Here is a 6,000-nt window from a genome sequence, read left to right on the forward strand (position 1 = left end):
GAATACAAATCATCACCAAGACATGGATCTATGGCAAGTGTACCCATGTGCATTTTTCCCCACTAAAAGAGAGGAAATGGGCTTAATATCAAAGCTTCACAAAACAGTGGTTATAACAGAGGGGTGAAAAAAAAAAATAAAGAGGAGTGAATTCTAATTATTCCCCTGGAATGATTTGGTAATGACAAAACAAGTATTTTTATTTTTCTAAGTCTGTAGGAATCATATCTTCTGCATTGGAATATATACATTCACTGGAATAAGGAGGTTATTTGTGTATTGCATGGGGATTGTCTAGTCTCATTTTCTCTGTGCTGTGAGAACTGAGCCCACATGAGTATTTCTCCAAATGAGAAGGCAAAAACAATTATATCATTTCTATTTCATTTCAGCTTACTTAATAAAGGAGAAACAAGAGTTTAAAATTAATTGCAAGAGCCAGACTAGTACTGGGCAAGTTAATGAGGAGCTTTTATGAGCTGTAATTTTTATTTTTTTATTTGTCCAATTAATTATTTATTACATGCATTGGATATGGCCAGTGTGTAATAGCCTTCCGGGTGCATTTAATGCTGTAATTACCCAAAAACAAGCCCTGCCTTTACAACTTGTAACCTAATCAGACTCAGGAAAGCAGAACATTCACATATGGACTAAATGAAATTTGCTGAGCTCTCCCTCAAATGGAGGTTTCAAGGAAAATTTTTCTTACCCAATAAAAGGCTGTGCTGATCTCTATGTGTGTCTATCAATCAGTGAGTCGATAAATAAATTATTAATCACCTACTATGTGTAAGACACTGTGGTAGGCAAGATGAGGAGAGGGAATAAAGCATATAACATGCTATATACATCCTCAAGCAAAACTAGCAGTGACCATCTACTATGTGCCAGGCACACTATATATATCCTCTTTCAAAGCTTTACATTAATCTAACAACAAAGACATTATTGTCCCCATTCCCCCATCTTACAGACCAGAAAGCTAACTAAGTAGCTTGCACGATCCATATCAACAGTTTCCCTGACGGCTGTAGCACTAGCCAGATATAACATATGTTCCCATTCTAGGTGATATTTAGAAAATGAATTAACTTGCCTAAATGCAGGCGGACTCTCAACCACTGTGCCACCAGGGAAGCCCCAGTACTTTTTTTATTGTTTTTATTAGGTGCAATTCACATAACATAAAACTATCACTTCAAAGTGCAAACGTCACTAGTATCTGGTACATTTATAGCTAGAAAACATTTATTTTATATTTTAACTTGTCTAACTTGCTGATGTTTTAGAAAGAACATTCTCACTGACCTGGGTGTCCAAAGCTTTGAATTTTAGTTCTTACCTGTCCAAACCAACTTTGTGACCTTGGCTAGGTTGTTGAATTTCTCTAGAACTGAAATATCTCTCTGGAGAATAGACAATGATTTTCACTCTGTGTACTAAAATCACCTTGAGAAGTGGTTAAAAATATCTGGCCTTGGTCCATCCCTAGAGTATAATTCAGTAGATTTAGCATATGTGATTTTTAACAAGCTAAATTTAAGAACTATTAGATTTGATAATTTCTAAGATTCCTTCATAACGTTATATTTTATGATTCTGGGGACCATGATTTCATAATACAAAGCTGGAGTTTTACCAAAAAACCTCCTTTAAAAAAAAAGCTGAAATCAAATAGAGGCATAAAATATAACACTTGTATAAAGCTCTCTGACATGGTTTTTTCAAAAATTAAAATTATTTGGAAAACAATATACAGAGTGGATGTCTTCCAGTGAAGAGTAAAGCAAGTAATAGAAACCAATTCAGGCAGCAAATGGTCCAAAGAAAACCCAAATTTAATATTTGAAAATGGGCATTTTCCAATAAATATCAACTGAACTGCTCCTGCTACTCTGTCTTATAACCACATAAGTCATCCATGTTCAGTCATCATCAAGCTGCATGTTCATCCCTCATACAGTCAGTATGGAGACTCCTATGGAGAATATACACTAGACATTTTCCATGAAGAGTCTGATTCAGAAATCTGGTTTCATTCCAAGAATATGTATGTTTAATTTCTCTGATAATTTTTATTATCACATGAGGGTAGTAAACAATAATGCTTTATTTGAAATTATATGATAGTTCATTTTATTGTGACATAGACAACCAAAGAACAAAGGGCCCATGTGATTTGTATTTATCAATATGCATACTAATTCATTTCTCAGCTGTTTCCTTCCTTGATCTTGGCTTGCCATTCATAGCTTCAGTTGGAATCAGAAATTTCTGATTGCTGATTTCTGGCAAATGCAGTGCTTAAATGGCTTACCATTACTTAACATCCATTCAAAACACAATCCCATAGTGGCTGTATCAATTTACATTCCCAACAGTACTGCAAGAGTGTTCCATTTTCTCTACACCCTCTCCAGCATTTATTGTTTGTAGACTTTTTGATGATGGCCATTCTGACCGGTGTGAGATGATATCTCATTGTAGTTTTGATTTGCATTTCTCTAATGATTAATGATGTTGAGCATTCTTTCATGTGTTTGTTGGGGTAAGATGGGAATAAAGACACAGACCTACTAGAGAATGGACTTGAGGACATGGGGAGGGGGAAGGGTAAGCTGTGACAAGGTGAGAGAGTGGCATGGACATACCAAACGTAAAATAGATAGCTAGTGGGAAGCAGCCGCATAGCACAGGGAGATCAGCTCGGTGCTTTGTGACCACCTAGAGGGGTGGGATAGGGAGGGTGGGAGGGAAGGAGACGCAAGAGGGAAGAGATACGGGAACATATGTATATGTATAACTGATTCACTTTGTTATAAAGCAGAAACTAGCACACCATTGTAAAGCAATTATACTCCAATAAAGATGTTAAAAAAAAAAAACCCACAATCCCTCTTTCCTGTGACATACTCTATCTATATGCTTCCAAGATGTTTGGTGAGTCAGCACTGTGGTGTCTTACTGAGTATACATTAGTGCAAGTTGACTCTGAATGGTTTACTTTTACTACCATTTCCATCAATATGGAAGAGATTTCTTGGCAAATGAGAAATATGAAGGTGGAGCTGCACATTATGAGAAATGAATTCAAGTCATGGTGACTTTATTTTCCTCAGATCTAGCCTTATTGGACAACAATATTTTTGGTAATTTACTTTCTACTTAAGCTCATTTTTTATCTATATGAGAGTGGTTTTCCTTTGCTCCTTCAACGCACTTCCCAGTCTATTTCATAATACATGTCACAGTATTTGCATTTCCCATTGGTCCAACTTCCCTATCAAGAATTGCCCAGTGGGGACTTCCCTGGTGGTCCAGTGGCTAAGGCTCTGCGCTCCCAATGCAGGGGTCCTGGGTTCAATCCCTGCTCAGGGAACTAGATCCCACATGTCACAACTAAAGATCCCGTGTGCCACAACTAAGATCCGGCACAGCCAAATAAATAAATATTTTCTTTTTTTAAATACGGGGATATATGTATACATATAGCTGATTCACTTTGTTACACAGCAGAAACTAACACAACATTGTAAAGCAACTATACCCCAATAAAGATGTAAAATTTTAAAAAAAGCATCGCCCAGTGAAGAGTGCTGTTCTCAGCCTTTCCTTTAAATACGTGATATTTTTTTAAATGCTGCAAAATGGGCTCAAATATTTCTTCCCTCATTATCAGATAACAACCTTTCCTGATCTTACTAGTACGTAACACTGCACATTATTTTAATAAAAGTTGTCTTATAATGTCTTACAAAAGAATAACACTTTCCTCTCCCTCCCACCCCATTACCCAACTTCCACACACAAACAAAGCCCTAAGTTCTTAAAAGTCATCTTCCTCCTTTGATGGGTTTATGGTACCTTTTAATATTTTGTTAGGACAAAGGAGAGGAACAGAAGGGTGAGAGCTTGTACTGAAGGGCTATGGATTCTATGATGCTTTGACTCTGATGTAGCTCTGCATCACCAGACTATCCTACAGGATTTTCTGTTTCTGTTTGATCACTTAGATCAGCCCATCTTGTCTCACCATCACTGAGCCCCAGAGAGCAGCCCTGAAAAATCCAAACTCCCACAGGAATCACCAGATAACTACTCACTTTATCCATCAGATTTGTCCCACTGACAGTTTCCCACTCTGCTAAAATCACTTGCTTTGTTAATCATCCCATTACTCTCCAACCTCCATCCAAAGAAGTACATTTACCAAATAATGTCCACTGGGATTTTCAAGCAAACATGGTAGAGAAAAAGTACGCAGCTTATGAGAAACAGCCACAACTAAACCAAGTCCTCCTAGACAGCTTAAGAGTTTCCCAACAATAAAATGATCCCTAAAATCCAGGTTATCTAGGTAAAGCAGACTGGTGGTAGCCCAGTACTAATTTCAGCTACAGTAAATGTAATTAATTCATTGTTTGATAACAGCTAATAATTACACAAAATACGGCAACAGTAACAAGAGATCAGAAATTCAAAGTCACAACCAGTTACATGCACAACACTGGTAATGTAAGCAAGGACTTTCAGGTCTAAATAGTGAAAGGTAAGCTAAAGACCAAAACTGATATCCACAACCATAAACAAACCCTCTCCCTAAGCAAACTCAACCTTTTCACTGGCTAATGTTTCTGAGGTAAACAGGTCTCCGTTTAACAAATAAGGCTTTAGGAAATGAAACTGCTTACCAGACCATGTTGTTAGATAAGAATTTCTTGTACATGACTTGTTTGAAATGCCTCTAATCTGGTAACGAACAAGATATACAAGCTTTACTCCAAGAGCGTACCCATTCTTTAAGAGAGGGTGGGAAGCACATGCTGGACAGAGGCATTAAAGTCTCTAAGACTGGAAAGCACCTAGTATTTTTAAGAACCCAGAAGGCCAATGTGGTTGGAGTGAAAGAAGTAAAAGAAGAGTGGTGATGGCCAGAGCTGAATTTGGAAGGATAGGCCAGATCTATATCTCTGTCCACCACTGAAAGAATCTGAGCATCTCAGTGTGATGGGAAGTCACTGAGATTTTATTCTCTCTGGCTGCTATGTGTAGAATGAACTGTAGAGTAGCAAGAAGAGAAGCCAGAAGGGAAGCTAACATGTTATGGCTACCCAGTAGCTGGCCAGCACCATCTTCATGTGTCATAAGTCAACACTCACCTCACGAATGAAGAGTATCTAACCACCCCATCAATGCTCAAATAGAGTAACTCACTCTCTCTGTTATATTACCTCTTTCTTTTTTTCTTTTTTTTTAACATCTTTATTGGAGTATAATTGCTTTCCAATGTTGTATTAGTTTCTGTTGTATAACAAATCAGCTGTATGTATACATATATCCTCATATCCCCTCCCTCTTGTGCCTCCCTCCCACCCTCCCTATCCTATCCCTCTAGGTGGTCACAAAGCACTGAGCTGATCTCCCTGTGCTTTGCAGCTGCTTCCCACTACCTATCTATTTTACATTTGGTAGTGTATATATGTCCATGCCACTCTCTCACTTCGCCCAAGCTTACCCTTCCCCCTCCCTGTGTCCTCAAATCCATTCTCTACGTCTGCATCTTTATTCCTTTCCTGCCCCTAGGTTCATCAGAACCTTTTTTTTTTTTTTTTAGATTCCATATATATGTGTTAGCATATGGCATTTGTTTTTCTCTTTCTGACTTACTTCACTCTGTATGACAGTTTCCAGGTCCATCCACCTCACTACAAATAATGTAATTTCGTTTCTTTTTATGGCTGAGTAATATTCCATTGTATATATGTGCTACATCTTCTTTATCCAATCATCTGTCAATGGACACTTAGGTTGCTTCCATGTCCTGGCTATTGTAAATAGTGCTGCACTGAATATTGTGGTACATGTTTCTTTTCGAATTATGGTTTTCTCAGAGTATGTGCCCAGTAGTGGGATTGCTGGGTCATATGGTAGTCCTATTTTTAGTTTTTTAAGGAACCTCCATACTGTTCTCTATAGTGGCTGTATCAATTTACATTC

This window comes from Tursiops truncatus, chromosome 4 (assembly GCF_011762595.2).
Source record: "Tursiops truncatus isolate mTurTru1 chromosome 4, mTurTru1.mat.Y, whole genome shotgun sequence".
Taxonomy (NCBI): Eukaryota; Metazoa; Chordata; class Mammalia; order Artiodactyla; family Delphinidae; genus Tursiops; species Tursiops truncatus.